This window comes from Anas acuta, chromosome 2, assembly GCF_963932015.1.
Source record: "Anas acuta chromosome 2, bAnaAcu1.1, whole genome shotgun sequence".
NCBI classification, from domain to species: domain Eukaryota; kingdom Metazoa; phylum Chordata; class Aves; order Anseriformes; family Anatidae; genus Anas; species Anas acuta.
Genome location: NC_088980.1, coordinates 109779461 through 109797030, shown reverse-complemented (window position 1 = coordinate 109797030; position 17570 = coordinate 109779461). Strand labels below are relative to the sequence as shown.

Here is a 17570-nt window from a genome sequence, read left to right as displayed (position 1 = left end):
GCCGAGGAGCGGCGCGGAGGAGGAGGCAGGGAGGGAAGGGAGGAGGAGGAGGAGGAGGAGGAGGGCGGCTGCTGTCACTCGCAGCCCCAGCACCGCCCCAGCCGAGGGAGCGGCGGCTGCAGGGGGAAGGCGGGCTGAGGCAGCTGGCCCCTCATTTGAGGTGAGCCCCAGGAGGGCGGAGAGGGGCTGGGGGTGCTCTATGGGGCGGCATGTGGGGGCTGCCCGGCTCCCCCCCCCCCCCCACCGCCATCACCGTCCCCGTCCCGCCCCGCCTGACATGGCCGCCGCTGGGCCTGCAGCGGCTCCGCGCTGCGTTGGGAGCCCCGAGCCCAGCCGAGTCCCCCAGCCCGGTTTTGCTGCCCTAGGCTAAATGGGCGGCGTTTTGCTGCCCTCGGCAGCTCTCTGGGTCGCCTGCACCGGCTGGGGGTTGTGTGAGGGAGACAGGGCGCGATCCTTATCGGGGAGTGTGGGGGGGAAACCCGCCTGGGGGCAGGGGGCGACGCGGTGCTGAGGGGAGAGGGAGCCGGCGTGAGGGGAGAAGTGGCACCAGGAAGGGCAAGGGGGCAAAAAATAAATGCCCAAGCCTCCATGGATTGTGGTGCAGGAATTCAACTTCATTCTTTCGATTTCTAAGCTGCGCTGTGGCAGTGGGTGCCGCAAAGAGAGCAACCCTGTCAGTCTACTTAGCAAAACGCCTTGTACCCCCCTTCCTAAAAAACAAACCAGCAATGAACTCTTAGAAGGTAAATTAACTAATACCCTAAATTTAAAAATTCACTTAAGGTGTGAAATTATGATTTTTTGCTTGAAGGAATCATTACCAAACATCTGTCGATCCTTTTGCTTATTGTGCTGTTTCTAAGTCATTTCCTCAGACCTCGTATCCTTATATAAGATCAGTTCGCTAAGTGCTATAGCCCTATAAACGTCGTATAATTTGGGATAGAATCGCTCTGGATTCTTCCCTAAGCTCAGCTACCTCCAGGTTTTAGAAATTTGGGCCTTTTATTGGTGCTGTGCTCAGCACAGCTTGAAGTGACTTCAGGGCCTTGCCAAGAGAGCTTCTGTGCTGGGGCACCAACAAACTGGTGAGATGTAGTGAAAACAGCCTTAACTTGGTAAAAAAGAAAACCTGTAGCTACCTATGGCTTTGCAATCTAAGAAGCATCTCAGACCGTGGTAGAGCGTCTGTGTTTTCTCACTTTTTCCATTAAAAAGCAACTTTTAGTTACCATTTTGGCCAACGGTAAAACAGCGTGTACCTTCAGCAGAAACTGAGTGGATGTTACTGTGATGCAGAGCAGATGGCTTCCTCTCTCGTGTCTCAGACCTGCTGCAACATTTGGAGTTTGTTGTGGTTAGGCTGCTATCTGAAACATCTCCTTAACCTGTGCTTTACAAACAGGGCAGTGTGAATGACAGTACAGTAGGTGGGATGCAGAAATACCCTCACTAGAGATGGTTGTAGGAAGTCAGTGGCACGGTGAGATACTGTTGCAAAGAGGGGAAAGTGCTCCTCTCAATATTTTTCCAAGCAGGAGGAAGTTCTCTGTAAGTAACGTGTGAGTGGCACTTGGAAAATGAGCGACTCCGTCTGGCTCTGTAAAACTTCCCCAACTTTCTTTTCCCTCTGGTGGTAGAGTATTAGTAAAAGGGTCACAGAAGACTGAATTTCAAAGGCTAAAATAACAACTGAATGAACCCTCGGATTTTACAAATTCATTCCAGTTGTGGTAAAAGATTGGAAAACGAAACTAAAAAGCCAAGAAGAGTATTTTGAAAAATACTGACTGCAGCTATTATTTTAAGACCCTTCAAAGTCCTTTGCAAAAAATATCGTTGCCTGTAAGTCTTATGAAGAGATGGCAATACTTCTCTTCATCCTTCTATTCAGTGGTGACTGCTTTCTGACTACTGTTCTGAAGTTTTTTCAAACCTTCCTTCGTCTAGACCTGCAGGGCAGCGTGAGCTGCCAGGTGCTGCTGAACATCCGTGTGGTTCAGGGTAAGCTGCAGTTGCTCTCTGCCTGCTGGATCAGGCTCGTGGCTCACCTTTCGCAGCTGCCAAGCTCTTTCATAACCTCTGATCTTTCATAACCCTAAGTGCTAGCCAGTTCCCCTCACATGCCTTTCATAATCTACACACACACACACGCCACACGTTTCATGTCCTCGACTTGCTGTAGACTCATCCTAGATGAACTAGAAATACTGGTGCTTCGTCGGTCTGAATTCTTCCCAGCCTTGACCTGGTTCTTGCAGAGGTCGGGTTTCCTTCCCCGAGACCCAGGACGCTCAACAGAGGGGAAAACCTGTTACAAAACGGAGAGCAGAGCGTAAACCTGCATTTCCTTTTCTCACAGGCTGTGAAGCCCTTATTGACTTGCATGTTACCTAGCGGGTGTACCGTGTGGTATTCTCTTTCATTTCCATTTCTACACTGTCACATGGTATTTCTCGGTGGGGCCGCTGTCTGTGCCACCCGGAGATCCAGCCTGTCCCACAGCCAGCCTGGTCTGCACTACCAAAAGCAGGGTCACTCGGAAGGGAAGCTGCTGCAGCTGAAATTGGTTTAATTACGCCTCAGCCGACAGTTCCCCATTCTCTTCTTTGACAGTAATTGCACGCTGTGGTGATGCAATCACATTTGTTGGAGTTTTTACAGAAAGGGAGAGTGACCTCCTCTAGCTCGCCAGCCAGTGCTGTGGAAGCCACAGATGTCTTCATACACACGCAGCTGTCACTTCGCGGGCCTGATGGATGATCTCTTAATAGGAAATTAAACGGGAGAGCAAGTGACTAACAGCTTTAATAAAAACAGAGAGGGGAGGGGGGGGAAAAGGGAAGTAATCTTTTGGAATTATTAGCCTGATGGTGTGAAAGAGCATTTCCTCAGCATGACAGCCAGGGGCTTGCTGCACTGTTATTAAAGCACTTCAGTGTGATTCCGTACAGATGGTCTTTTTACACAGCATAGGATTATATCGGATTAGTCACATAAAATTGTTGTTTACTGTTTTCAGCCCTTTTCCCTGGAGCTTCTCTCAGTATCCCATGAAGAATGAAGTTTGAGGCTGAGGGCCTGCCTGTAAGAGGCAACCTGATGATGAGAAACCTCTTGTTTGTGCAGAGTGCTACGGTACTGTAGTAGTTTTGTGTAATGGCCATCTTGCAGTGAACAGACTTGATAGCTGATAAAGAGGTTACTTGGCCCAGCTTTTTGTTTCGTCCTGGGAATACAAGAAGGGAATGTAAACTGTAAGGAGATGTTCTCGTTTCTTGCTGGATTCCCCTGAAGAACTGTGCAGATGCCAGTTCTGCTCCATCAGAAACAATTAGGAGTTTCCGACGTTGGCACCGTTTCTCGTAATGCTCATTAGTGACTGTGGTCCGCTCATTAGTGGCTCTGGTCTGCACTGTTCTCTGTGGTGTGTTAGTTGTTTCCTGTGTTTCTTTTCTGTCATTCAGAGTCACATCCTGACGGCTTTTCTTCTCTACATGCAGGAGGCCCCAAGATCACTGCTCGGGGAGTGCACATTCTCCCTCCTGCCACAAATTAACAAAAATTCTGCAGCAGAACATGGCCTTCAAATCTGTTCTGAGAGCTCGTTAGTGTGGAAATCAAGATTTTGGCTTCAAGATCTGACAGATAATGGTGAAAGGGCCTCCTTCGGTGTTTTCAAGCTGGTTCAGTCACTCCGGGAAATTTTCCCTTCCAGGAAGGACAGCTGAGATAGCTTTCCTGGGGTGTGATTGCCTTTGATTCTCCACTGAAAGGTGGTTTTCCTCTCCAGAGGGAGATCTGGGGACAAGGTAATACAGTCCTGAGCTGTTACTGTTTTTCCTAGATATCTCTGAATGTAGAATAAGGTGTGGGTCTTTTTTCCTGGCCTCGAGGGGAGAAGTGGCAGACAGTCTCTGCCTTAGTCTCTGTAGCCTAGTTTTGTGTAAAAAGTGTTACCTTCGTTTGGCTTTTTCAACTTAAAGGCTAAATTGATGTCCTCTTATTCTTATGTATTATGAGGAAAGATTCATTGTTTCTAATTCTGCAAATCCAACCATGTTTTTGTGCTTTTTCTCTTGACGTGTGGGACATACTGCTCAACTTTTGAATGGAATTCTGAACTTCGTATTATTTAGCTCTCAATTTTATATTAATCTCCCATCTTGTGGTTGTGCCGTGGCTCAGGAAAGCCAGACTGCTTCTTCTCCCTGTTTGAGGGAAGGTTCCTGAATGAAAGCTGGGTTATTGCTTTCAGATCCAAGCTTAAGACAAGATGAGGGCCTTTCCTACCCCCACGTTGGCCCATCGGTTTGAGGTTGTGCCATGATGTTTCAGTCTGTCAGATTGGCAGTGGATTAGGCCAAGGAGCCTAATGGGGAGTGGTGGTTTTACCCTGCTGGGTAGCTGCTCTCTCACTCCCTCTCCTCAAAGGAAAAGGGAGAAAATACAATGGAAAGGGCTCAGGCGTTGAGGTAAGGACAGGGAGATCACTACCAGACCAGAACACTGAGAAACTAAAAGCAAACTAAAAACACCTCCCCACCATCTACCCTTTTCTTCCTCCTCCCCCAGGGGAATGGGAAATGGGGGCTGTGGTCATTCCCTAGCGCTTCGTCTCTGCTGTTCCTTCAGGGTCGCTCTTTCCCCCTGCTCCACGTGGGGTCCCTCCCACAGGACAGCCTGCTGCACCAGGGGCCTCTCCACAGGCCGCAGGGGAACTGCTGCGCCAGCGCTGGAGCACCTCCTGACCTCCTTCTGCACTGACCTTGGGGTCTGCAGGGCTGCTTCTCATCCCTCTCTCCCAGCTGCAGTTGCACAGCAGTTTTTTTCCCTTTCCTAAATCTTCTTTCCCAGAGGCCCAACGAGCCTCACTCCCTCGCTCAGCTCTGGCCAGCAGCAGGTCCTTTTTGGAGCCGGCTGGAGCTGGCTCTGCTCTGACATGGGGCAGCTGCTGGGCTCTGCTCACAGAGGCCACCCCTGCAGCCCCCTGCTACCAAAACCTTGCCATGTGAACCCAATACATTACATTTCTACGTGTTTTTCCAAAGACGTGTAGATTTTCACAGGAGAATTTAATTCCTGGAAAATCTCATGAGGCTAGTCTTGCGAGGGTCAAAATGACATACGCTGTCCTTTAATCTGTGTGGAAAAAAGGCTGTGCTTGGAGTTATCATGGGGTTGCATCAAGTAATCCTGTGCTCAGAGATTTTCTGACAAATTAAATCAATGATTTTGGTGCACATGTAGCTGAAAAAATGCTACGGGTCACATTCCTGCCGCTTGGCAATAAGTAGTGGGCTCAACACCAGTGGAATCAATGACATTGTCATTCGTGTGTGCCAGCATGAAATGTGTCTCAGTTCAAGCCAAGCTGAGTTAGAAATGCAAGAAAAAAGGAATATGTTCAACAAACTGCTTGAGTAACAGCGCAGGGAAATGCTTCTGCTGTAATTATTTACAATGAAAAATAAGTATTTTAATGGCATTTCATACAGTTATTGACAAGTTCTTAAAAAATTGCGTATTGCTAATCTCTGGAAAATGATTGTTTCCTAATGAAGTACAGAAAATCCATTTATTGTTTGTATATACATGCAGGCTAACATTATCTTTTGATTTTGAATGCTTTGATATCTGATGTCTTGTGTTACCTAGCCTTGGGCCATTTTTGTAGATCTATTGAGTATCTTTAATTTGGAGGAATGGATGCTTGCTTTGAAGTGGAGCCACCCAGAATCAGTGATTGTTTTTGAAAGCGTTTGCTCATAGCGTGCATGAACCTACAAGAGATTCAGCTGTAGCTTTTTCCAAGAGTTTGAAGATACAAGTGGTGTTTTTTTTTTTTTTTTTTTTTTTTTTTTCATTTAAACCAGTGCTTGTTTGATTAAAATTTGAATCTTATGTAGGCTCCTTGCAGGTCTAGCTGCATAGTTCTGGCTGTCATAGACCTGGCTGTCATCATCTTCATCCATCTATCTTTGATTCCCACACCAGCTCTGGAAAAGCAGGACAGAGGGAGGCTGTGTAGCTTGTTTTCTCAGTCAGAAATCAAGAATTCTGGTTTCCTTTTAACTCTCTTCACTCGTTTCCCTACTTTTCTGCATGTTGGTTTCCAGTCCACAGAAGATGTTCTGCTTGTAACATTTTCAAGTTCTGAAAATATTTGGATCTTACAAAGCGTGCATAGCCGCTGCACTGTTGTCTGCTCCTATTTATTTTTTTTTGTGGAAGGGTCAAAGAAAAAGGGTCTGCAGATTGCACATCTGAGAATGACCCAAGACATACTGTGGGCCCGTTTTCTTTGCTACTTCTGACCTATCTAGGATGCTGCCTGAGTTCTGCCCAGTGCTGCACCTTCCATGCCTGCTCTAGTTTCTCTGGAAGCCCTGCCTTCATCCATCTGTGCTTCCTCCTCTTGTTTTAGTCCACCAGTAGTATTAAAAATATCCCAAACACTTGCATACCATAAGGATATAAGTCATAACAATGCTTGCACGTTTTTTATAAAATAACCATATTCAAGTGGCCTTGCTTTCTATACTATGGCTATCAATTTTGACTACTCCTGACGTTCCCAGTGTTGAGGAAAAAATAGTTATCGTACTCACACTATGAGGTACTGCTGTGTTGGATGCATCGGGGACCACTGTGCTGATCATTCTTCACCACACTGCCTTATCCTTTGGCTTCCCTTTGTCTTTATTTTTGAAATAGTCATTTTAAAAAGTAATTTTGCAAAATATCAGAATTATAGATGGGTATTCTCTTCTTTTAAGTTTACTCTTTAAAGTTAATAGCAGAATCATTGAAATGTTGTCCCTGCTCCGTTTGTGAAAACCTGTGGTGAGGGAGGGAGAAGTACACAAATTTTTCTGCCTTTATGTTAAGGGATGTTTCCCTGCCATCCAACTGAAATAATCTCTGTTTGAAAGCAACTTTATTTCTGCTCATCCTTCCTGTAGAGGATATAAGGAGCTATTATTACCGTCGTTGCAATAACCAAAGATTAAAAAGAGAGTGACAAGGATTCTTGGCAGTCTACTTTATTGACTAAACCCTTCCTGATAACCTGTATTTTCTGCCTCGTGTCATTTTTATTCCTGTTTTCTGGACTCCTCAGGACCTTACCACCATGGCACTACTGGCCTGTGTTCAGCTTGAGGTCTATTACATCCCCTCTCCCCTTTTTTTTTCTATTTTTTTTTTTTGTCTTTGTACTGCTACTGTAGATGTTTACATCCAGCTTTCTTTCAATAAAAGACTTTGTAGTTTTTACAGCACTAAGTTTCAAGGGGTGGTTCAGCAATGTTAGTAGCTGATCAGAATAGCAATTTTATTGTCGGGTTTCTTGGGGACAAGGCGGTTTGTCAGGGGCCCCCAAAATTAGGAGTGGTTCGTCTGTTAATTACGGAGCCATGAAGAAACCCTCAGGGACAGCAGGCCTGGCAGCTGCCAGCGCCTGGCCACGCCATTTCCCCCCAGGTGCTCAGGGCTTGCTGCTCCACGAACACCACATGCCAAATACACACACACGCGAAAAAATAAAGGACAAAAAAGCCCCTAATATCGGTTAACACCACAGGAGCCGCGGCCGCCTCAGGGCCGTGCCCGCCGGAGGGCCCCGCCGTTGCCATGGCGACCGCGGCCATGGCGCTGCCGCCGGCCCACCGCTGCCTGCAGGTGAGCTCAATATCAAGTTTGAAGCCAATTACTTCTGTTTTATTTTATTTTATTTTTTTATTTTTATTTATTTTTTTTGCTTATATATTTATACAGCTCCTGGTAAACGTAGCAAAACTCGCAAGAGAGACTTTTAATCGGGAATGTTATCTGTCCCATTAGTACGTGATCTGAGCACGTTGCTTGGTTTTTCTTTTCTGCCTCTCCTGCCTTTCAGCTCAGCGACGAAAACGAACGCTTACTCAAGAAGCTGAAAAAGCTGCAAACGAGAAATAAGGAGCTGGAAAAGAACCTGGCTCAGGTTCAAGAAAAACTGCGTCTGCAGCAGTTAATGCGTGACTATGTCACGAGCAGAGAGTAAGAATTAATTGTCAAATTGGTGTTTCCTATTTGGGTCAGAAGAAGCGCAGGACTTCAAGACTTGCATGTTGTGATTCCTCAGATGCACTGGGCCTTGTCTGCTCTGCACGCTTTAAGCTACTGTCTGTGAACAGGATGGGGGGGGAAGGACAGAGCTGGAGGCAGGTAAAGGAGTGAAGGATGCCTGTGTAAAATTGCCATCATTGTAGTAAAACAAACAGTTTTAATATCAGTAAGTAATAGCCCTGCTTAGCCATCCTGCTCTCTGTGTCTAGTTAAAGAGTTCTAGTATATTTTGCCAATGAACAGTGAGTGGTAAGAGAGTTAAAGAGCATTGGTACTGTTTAAAAGACTTGGAAGCTGTGACCCTGAGTACCTGAAAAACTGTAGATCTACTGTTCTGAAAAGTGTCCTGCCAGGATTTACATAAATTTTTTTACAAAATTTTTCAAGTTAAAATTTGGTGTGTTTATAGTCCTGCCTGAATCTCTATTGTAAAATCAAGCTGAAAAGTAGTTTAGCCTTTTTCAGTTGCTTTATATGGTTCCAATTAAATTTGTAAAGTCTCATTTTATTAAGTTGTGTTTATTTTGGTTAAGTGTTCAGGTTCAAACAGAAACACACTTATGGCATAAAAGTGGATACAGCAAGGATCTTAATCTAGAAGGTGAAAGTGTCAGGTGAGTTCTTGGAAATTGTTTCTTCACAGAATTAAATGTATTATCAGTTGTAGGATAAAATATGTTGCTCATGGTTGAGTCAACAGGCTTCTTGTTAACTTCCCTGGAAGCTGATCATTTCCTTTGAAACAGATTAGAAAATTATTTATGTTTTTAAAGAAAATACTAAATCTTAAACTTGAAAATAGCACTGAACAAAGAACAAAATGGATTTATTTGACAAATCTTTCATTGAGAAAAATGGTAAGATCCTTCATGTATGTATGTGTTTTATGTATACACACATAGACTGCATACATGACTTTCTGAGTAGATTTTTAATAGTCTAAATTATATAGTTTCTGTTTCTCTTCCATGGGAGCTTCCATAGCTCATTTTATGTCGCTCGATTTTATATGTATACAAAAATCCATAGACTTTCAAAATAAGCCACACACGTGGTGCTATATTTCAGTCTTAGTTGACTTTAGAAGTGAGACACTATTGGTTTGCCAACTGATGTTAAATATAAACTTTAAGAACAGTTTTTTTTTGATGAAAAAGAAACGTTTTTGTTTTAAGAAAATGTATATCAAAACATTGTAAAAACATTGTAGCAATTAGGCCTGCTACATCAAATGTACATAACAGGCTGCTGCATTCTTTCAAAGGCTCTTGTCCATTTACAGAAATAAATTCCTGGCTGTGGATCTTGCATCGAGGTGCACTGTTTCTAGTGTTCCCTTTAGGTGGCTGCAGAATGCCTGTTTTATTATTATTATTTTTTAAATTACCTTACAGGGGATCAGTCTGTCCTCAAGAACTATGTAGGATGGCTGAATGTCTAGCTCTGGGTTTGAACTGAGTGCCTAATTAGATGCTTATGTTGAAGATGTCTGAGCTATTCTTTGAAACTAGTGCTGGAATTAGGTATTGTTTCCTATTAGGTTGCACATAAGATAACCTAACTTTGCTTTTTCTCTCATCATTGTGTTATTTTACAAAGTTACTCTGTGCTTGGGGTGTGCAGTCATAACTTAGTGTGAATGCCAGCTCTTATTTGAATTCTTAATAAAATAGGAAAACTTATCTACTCGTATTCATCAGTTGCTTCATGAGTCTGCTATGTGTACATCGAATGCTAGGAAATACTGTGGGAAATAAGTGTAGCAGAAACTGATGCTTGATGATATCAAAGGGAAAATAACATTAATCTTTCAAGTCTGCTGATATTAACATTGGGTTTATGTCGATTTTTGCCCATTTGTACTCGTTGTGTCATAGGTTTCCTTCACTCTTGCTCAGAAGCAATGAGATGTGTGTTCAAGTGATGTTGCCAGGATTGTTTGGGAGTAGAATGGAGAGGTGGGGATGCTGCCTTACGAGTTCCCATTGTCTCTTGGGTTTGTGATGGGTGCTAAGAAACTAGTTTAAGCAATCTTATTTATATCCTTTAGGAGTATAGAAGTCTATTTCTAACAGGCAGAAGTGACATACAAGATAGATGTCTGCAGATTTGCTCCCACCCTTCTGCTACTAGTGCACGGGTCATCCCTCAACAAGTTGCTTGTGCTGAGTGTGGCTATATGGGTTGGAGAAAAGAACAGGGTCCTCAGCCTGAGTGAAAGCATCTCTTTGCCATCGATACAGACCATTCTTTTGCCTCTTGCCTTGCAGCTTCTTACAGTGCTTACTCCTCCTGTGCTGCTGGTCACACTTCATTCAGAACAATATGTCCATTACGAGTCTCTACCGTAAAACGCATTCCAAATGATTTCTTTGGGACTTCTAGAATACCTTTGTGATAAAGGACGCATGTTCCGTTGGCTTTCGTATTTTATTGCCATTTATGCATTTCTTCTGTTTTAGACTACTGCAGATGTATGATAACCTACAGAAGCGTTTTGTTAAAGAAATCAAAACAAACCAGGAACAAAGTGAAACAATTGCAAATCTCACTGTAAGTAGAATCTGTAGGAGGAGTTATCAAATAAACATTTTTTTTCAGTAGACTGAAAAATAGTTCTTAGTTTTGCAAAATGGACCATGTTTCTCTTTTCATACTCATTCTTGTTCCTGCTGTTTCCTATGCCATCGAGATAATACGAAATAATTCGTATGCTCACTTTGAGAGTGAACTCAGGTATTTCTGTAACGTGGTCTCTTTCCTTGCTTTTTCTTTAATCATCTGCCTACCCCTCCAACCTACTGTATAGGTGTTTTATCCCTGTTGCACCAGTCCGGATATTTTTCTGTATCTTGTGAGGTGATTTATTTCAGGAATCCAGCAGCAAGCTAACCAAAAAAGGCAAATATTTTCCTGTTAGGCAGCAAGATCCATCATCTTGCTCTACAATGAGAATAGCATCACTGAGGCAAAGGCAGGGTTGCGTGGCTAAGAGTGCTCCAAGAAGCTGCCTCAAGTAGACTTTACGTCTTTAGGTATTGATCAAGCATCACAGCTGACCAGTATAATTAATTTCCTCCTAGGAGTTCATGCATACATGCTTCATGTGTATTTGTTTGGAAATTAATTTTTGTTATGGCTGGATTATATCTTCTTTTTCTTAGAAGATGGCAGTTGCTGCTGTAAAAGGACACTGTATTGTGAGAAAGGGTTAGAATCTTCGTGTACATTTCTCCTTTCTTGCGTGTGAGCATGCAGCAACAGTTGTCTTTTAAAATACTTCTGTTGTATGCAAAACTTTACCTTTTTTTCCTTTCAGACTCTTCTGGATGAATGTAGGTTTGCATTCAGGATGTGTTTCCAGTTGTTCTCAGTTGAACTCTGTTTGTTCTATGCGTTTTAAAAAAAATCGGTTTCTTGACAGATTAAAATTCATGAGCTCGAGCATAATCTTCAAGAACAGAGGCAAAGAATTGAGCAATTGGAACGTAAAAAGGTTTCTTGGAAAACCAGTGCTGTTTCTAGAAAAAAAAGTCAAACTCCAGAGAAAGAAGTAACGTCTTGCAAAGACATATCTGAAAAGAAGGAATCCTGTTGCACTAAGTATTTAGGTAATGGTACAGTTAATTCTGTGATGTTCCAATATGCCCACCAGAGGGGATGCATTTCATTTCTGATCCAAAGGCATGCTCCAGGTTTTTTCCTCCACTTTAATGTGCAAAATCCAAAATATTTTTCATTTTTGAAAAACTTGCATTGGTTATGAGATGCCATTTTAATGTATCTGTGGATCCAGTTCTGTATTTGGTTTAGTGGTAAAAATAAATATTCGCTGATTTTTCCCCCCCCCCTTTCTGTAAGTAGTATGTCAGTATAATTGTGGGTGGGAGGGCATGGCTGTAATGAGTAGTGTTTATTATTTATTCCGTTAAGTTCTATAGGTACAAAACTTAGTGACTCCATTATTTGGTTTTCGGACAATGATCCACAAGATAAACTGTTTTTAGTCTTAAAACTTTGGATTAAATCCATGCAATGTTGGTCTGAGCATGTCTTCCTTGCCTCACAAAATCCACAAGTTAAGGTGCAAGCCTGCTCTGCTTCAAAGCATTTAAAAAAAAAAAACAAAAAACAAAAAAAATAAAAACCAAAATACCTGAGGAGATCATATAATGTAGGTTATAATTCCCAGGAAGCGAGCTGTCAGTGATGGCTGATGTGACCCTCTCAGAAGTCAGAAAAAGGCAATCAAGCTGTGATGCATGTTTTGTAACTTTTAAAGGAAGATAACCCACATTCTAAGAATCTGTGCAGAAATACCCAATTTGCAGATCCTGTCACCTTTCATAGTAGCTGGGAATGTGCCGGGCCAATTCTTAAGAATAAATCACTTTATGAAAAAGGTACTTTAAAAAGCTGAACCATAATTTTCTAATATCACAAAACGTAGGCAGCTCTTTAGCTGTAATATGATTCATGTGAGGGGGAGGTTGACTGTAATGGTTGAAGTCTATATTTTGTTATTTGAATATAGAGCTGTTGCTGAAGGAGATTAAAAAGCTGAAGAAGGAAAATGAAAAGTTGTCTTCAGAAAGGAGAGCACTAAAAAATGAACTAGCTGGATTAGACAAGGTAATTTGTTTTAGGACAAGTTTAAGAACAGGAGTTTTTTGAAAAGCTAACTTTTTGGTCTTATTTGAAACTAGGCTGAACGTATGCTGTTATCAGGCAAAACATGTTAAAAAAATCAAATACTGCATGAAGTAAGAAAGAGGAATAATAATAAGAACAATACCCTTTTTAATTTTGCTTCAGAATGCTGGATTTTCTTGTAGATGCTTTTTTTTTTTATATATATATATTTGGAGAGTTTGGTTTTCTTCATAAGAGATTGTCTTCTATTATGATATTGAAAATGAAACTGCAAGTAACTGTACAAATTCCTTTCAAAAAAACATTTTCACAGCCTGGGAAAATACTTTGGCAAATTATCACTTCTGTTGCCTCTTGATGTCAGTGAGAGAACTATTTTCTCGTGGACTTAAACATACCAAAATTATTCCTGTGGCAGAAGTTTTGGGAGAGCCATGAAGTTTTCATGGTAGATCGTCCCTACAGGTGAAGGAGGACAATGGGTGAAAAGTTGATAATTCTTGAAATCATGTGAGAAGATGAAGAGATCCTATCTAGTTTTGGGTGATTATATTCTGTTTACTGTCCTTGCATTGGCCAACAGCTTCTTACAAAGCATCTGAATTTTACTCAATAGACTTGAGCTGGGGAAGCTGAACAGAAAATAGTTTTGTCTAAGCTATAGACCATCAGTACTTGTAATAATTGAAGTTTATTTCTGTAAAGCTTATCTTCTAATTAAACTAGGTACAGATAGAAATACTTGTTAAGTTACGAATTCTGAGGTAATATAATTACAAAAGGATACGTCTGAAGAAGTGAACCATGTAGGCTGCCATTCAAGGGGGTTAATTTCCATGGGTCTCTTAAAGGACTGTCTCTACATTCTGCGTAGCCTTACATATTGCTCCTTTTCATTCCCTGCTTTATAGTAAATTGCTTTTATCTGAACTAGTTGAATCCATTGGATAGAGTTATCTGTTTGATACTCTATCATAATGCATCATAAATGTTGTCCATTTGAATAAGAATATCAAACTTTTTAGCATAGTGCAATCATAAATTATAGATCTGAAGTAGAATTCGTTAACACAGTGTAGCTGTACTTACGGTTCTAAACTGATCTGACCAACTTATATTAAATTCAAGGTCTAAATATATATATATATGTATATATATATCCTTCTTTCTCTAAATGTAGTATCTTTTTTCATAGTTTAGTCTCCCCATAGCTCTTCTTATTTATTTTCCCTTTCTTATAGTCTTGCAGCTTTAATTTCTTCAGAGTTAATGGTGTGTTATCTGCTAATGTCTGGCTTTTGCATGTAGGGTGAAGTGTTACTTTTTGTCTTATTTGGCCTTGTCTTATTCCAGCTCTCATGGAAACCTCTCTGTTTCAGTGCTTCACTGCCTTTTTTCAGATGTCTTTTGAGTCTACAGTGTTTCTGGCTCTGTTCCTGGGTTGCTAGCTTCTAGGATGCTTTTGCAGAGATGAATTTGTGATGTTATTCACCGTGTCATTTTAGGCTGCTATTTTGTAGCCTTTTGATAAATCAAGATTTTTTTTTTTTTCCTTCTCTTGCATCTTTTCTATTATTGATACATGTTTCAGGCTCTAAAGTAATTTAAATTGTATTTGCATTGCCTCTTCAGTGCAAAGTTTTAAATTGTTACATATGGTTGACTGTTGCGTGCTGTGTTTGCATAACTTGGCCATACACAAATAAAAACATCAAGTGTCTTTGGACATGGAAACAACTGAAATGCTGACCAGCTCTTATTGACAACGTCTTTGAAAGAATCTAAAGTGATTTTTTCTTTTCCCTAGGATTTTTTTGAAGAGATAGAAGATCTAAAGCATGCAGTACAGAAATCTGTCAAACTGAATAACCAGTATGAAAAGTGCTTGAAACAAATAACTGATATGTATGGACTTCCTTTTACAGCACATTTGTAACTACTAATTAATCTGATGGCAAGTAGGTTTTCTACCTGTTTTTCATACTTACTGCAACACTGAAACCTAACACGGTTCACGTAGTACCATGTTTTGATAGTACTATGAATTCAATATGATCTAAATGTAGCAAGCTATTCTGAGATGTTTTATTTTTATCTTATGTATTTGATTTTGCTTATATAGTTTTAAAATAAACTGTGGTCTGTATAACTTACAACTAAGTTTTCTAAACTCACTCTCTTTTTCACGCTCATAAAACCCATTAATTGCAGGAGTGGTTGTGGGTGTTTATGGGAAAATAATAAAACTTTTGGATTTCAATTTCAAGAATTTCCAAATTTATCCTTTTCTGTAAACTATTAAGAAAAAAAGTATTCTTTTATTATTTTTCAAACTTCAGCCCTAAGGATATGCTAATGCAGGCATAAAATAGTTCTATCATCAAGTTATTACAAAGGGATGTCTTAAAAGAAAGATTACTAAATCCCCACTTGGAGACTTTTTTAAAAAATTATGACAAGGAGTTAAAATTTGTGGTTGAAGGAAGGATTTAGGATTCAGAATTGGAAATAATGTATTCCAAAAGATGGTCAGGCTTGTCTTGCAGTATCAAAACAATAACTCATCAGAAGCTCTTATTTGATTGAAGAGCGAGGAGTAAGTACTCTGGTATTTGGAGTGCTGAAAGGAAGTGAATGCTGAGAGTTGCAGCTGAGAAGGTAGAAATGTCACGTTGCTTCAGAGGGAGATGTTGAGAAAACTTGAAATGATAGGAGAAATCCGCTTGCGAGTGTGGAGTTAGACAGGGAAAGCCTGTAGGATTTGAACCCAAACCTGTTTGTAACTACGTGACACTTCTGTGACGCACACAAATACCCAGAATTATATTTTCTGAATGTTGTGAACATGCACCTGTGTGACATTACAATGGGAGAACTGAGTGAAAACTTGAGATTATCACAAGGTTAGGAATACTGAGCTTATTCATACCCTAATTCAGCTTCTTTACTATAATAAAAATACTGACTGACTGGAGTTAGGACTAGGACTCTTGTATCCTACATGATGACAGTTTTATATAGTTGTAAATTAATAAACAAATTGGCCTCAAAGAAGATGGTGGTATTCAGAGTTATACATCCACTAAGTAAGAGGAAGGATAAAGCTCTGAGCGACTTGCTTCCTGGTCTGTCTGTGGGCCACTGTATCATGCTTTCCTTGCTTTATTCCTGGCTCGCTTGTAAATTAAAGCTGGATAATGTCCTGAACAGAGATAGAGAAGGGAAAGAAGAGTTTGTGTGGCCAGTAAACTTGACAGGTGAAAACAGGAGGAGTAGTATGTACGATTAAGTGTTTTAAGTACAAAAATGTATCTGATATGTGGTAATAAGCGAAATAAACACTGCTGCTGGAGAAGGGAAGCATCACACTTCTAAAGCTTGAGCATTAGTCAGCTGAGCATTTTTTCCCATAGCTTTGTGGTTTAACATTATTCTTCTAGCATGTTTAAACTTTGGTGACAGTATTATTAAATCAGCAGTTCTCCTTATCCACAAGCTGGCAAAGTTCTGCTCTTGGCCAGGTAGTGAAGATCACAGTTTTTCCATTACAGTATGTTTGTTGCCCAAACAATTGAAATAGCGAGTAGGATGAAAATCTTGATCTTGCCTTCGTGATGAGCTCATAAAACTCTTAAAATCAAGCCACTGCCACTTACTTAAACCAAGAAATGGGGAGAAATCGTTCACTCTTGTCTGATCACTTAGATCCTTAAGCCCCAGCAACAAAACATATCCTAGGCAAATCTTAAAAACCAGCCATGCTAGGAGGAGGAGTAGCAATAGATCTATCCCACAGCAGCGACGTGTTGAACCACAGCTCCATCTTGCAGCGTGTGTGCGGTCTGACAGTGTTATTTCTGACCTTTCCATCACGTGCGAGAGGACAGCTTGCTTCCGTGTGGCTCTCCAGTTCTGGTGTACCTGTATGTGAGGTTGAGAGAGCTGGTGCATGAGCTCACTTCTGGTTAAACTGCTCGGACTTTGGGGTGCAGAGATGTCCAGCCACAGACCTGAGCAGCCATCAGCTTGCAGGTGGCAGAGCGAGGTAGGCTGGAGGGAGAAACATCTGATGCAGATGGGTGTTTCTGTCAGCTGGCAGTAGGGGCTGTCTTTCAGCTCATTCTGCCTCGCAGACTTGGTGATTTATTTTTCCTTTAGCCGGAAATGTAGGGTGCAGATGGGAGACCTCCGACATCTTCCCCGTCTGTGGCACGACTCCCGGATCATAACAGCTAGCAGCAGACATGCTGTGACAGGGAACGTGTACAAAAACAACAGCATCTCTGCGTGTTTTTTGATTAGCTCTTTTCTACTAACTGCATTTATTATTATTATTGCTATTATTGGTATTTTATGAGACCATTAGACTTCAGGGGAGATTTTTATTTCCCTCTGGTCTGTAATAGTGGCTTTTTGCTGCAGCTCTGTAGCTGTTTGGACAGCTTCTGAAGACATTTGATGAGTGAAGAATCATGTAACAAAAATCTACTAGAAAATACAGTAGCACCAATAGCAAAACAACAGGTTGCATTGGTTTTAAGCTTTGTGTGGGCTGTGAATACAGACACACAGGGCTTTTGGTTTTAGTAACTTACTAGTGATTCAGTACTATTTTTCTTAGTAGAGAAGGCTGTTTAGGACTACCAAAATCTGCTTCCAAATTCTGGGGTAGGTACAGTTTGTTCAGGATTAGGCTGTATGAAATTGGGTTCTTACAGTTAAGAATGTACTCGTCTTTTGTGCTTGTTGCTGTATCTGTTGAACAGATATTTTTTAGTCTTGTCCTGTTGTGAGATGTACAGACCAGA

General features: G+C 41.3%; 1 protein-coding gene across 4 annotated transcripts in view; it reads left to right on the top strand.

The window, feature by feature from the left end:
* The window catches only part of MPPE1 (metallophosphoesterase 1), a 28497-nt gene that overhangs the window by 873 nt on the left and 10054 nt on the right, over positions 1–17570 (top strand). The window contains exons 1-2 of one of the 4 annotated variants that reach the window (XM_068671663.1): positions 20–160; positions 14570–14720. The exons of 1 other annotated variant lie outside the window; for it this stretch is intronic. The gene's annotated coding sequence lies outside the window, so the exon portion shown is untranslated. Of the gene's footprint in view, positions 1–19; positions 161–14569; positions 14721–16682; positions 16808–17570 lie in introns of those variants that run through there. 2 more of the 4 variants (XM_068671664.1, XM_068671665.1) reach the window with 2 other exon arrangements.